This window comes from Macaca nemestrina, chromosome 2, assembly GCF_043159975.1.
Source record: "Macaca nemestrina isolate mMacNem1 chromosome 2, mMacNem.hap1, whole genome shotgun sequence".
Classification (NCBI taxonomy): domain Eukaryota; kingdom Metazoa; phylum Chordata; class Mammalia; order Primates; family Cercopithecidae; genus Macaca; species Macaca nemestrina.
In genome coordinates this window covers 2,770,055-2,770,795 of record NC_092126.1, presented here as the reverse complement: position 1 = coordinate 2,770,795, position 741 = coordinate 2,770,055, and positions in this window count along the sequence as shown.

Here is a 741-nt window from a genome sequence, read left to right as displayed (position 1 = left end):
TAGCCGCCAGCACTTGACCCGCCGCTCGCGGAGAGACGCCGGCCTAGAGCTCCAGCGCGGGCGCGACGCCGACGCCGAAGCCAAGCGGGCCCGCCCTCTCGCGATATCTAGGGAGGGGGCGGGGAGGGGGCGGGGCGAGAACAGAGCCGACCTCCTCGCCCCGCCCCCTCCGTCCCGCCCGCGCTCCTCGCCCGCCCCCGCGGCGCTGTGAGGCGGGAGCTGTTTCCGAGAGCCCGCGGGAGAGCGCCCGGGCCTGCTGCTCCCCGGACCCGCGCGTTTCTCGAGCAGCCTCGTCCCACCACCTTGGGAGGCCGTAGTGTTATTTTTATTTTTCGGATCAGCAGCCTGAGACTCGGTGACGTCACTCCGCAGAGAGGTTAGCTGACTTGAAGAAAAGGGACGTCTCTTTCCGTTTCCCCGGTGTAAAAAGCCGAACTGCCCGTGATAAAAGCATGCACTGCCAACACTGGAGTGGTCCTTCGAGGCCTATTATGGAGTCATAGAGTGTATGCGTTGGAATCGCTTCACCTCCTTTACCGTTGGAGAAGCCGACGGACGGACGGGCAGCGAATCCCGCCGTCGCACAAGCCGTCCAGGCAGAGAGCGCAGGAGGCGGGAGGGCGGCAGCGACACGTCTCCCAGCCAAGGACCCCCTGGGCCCGCAGAGGCCGCGACAGATTCCCCCCACAGAGGGAACCAGCTCTGCCGCAGATCGATGTGGACTTCAAGCCTGCAGAGCGG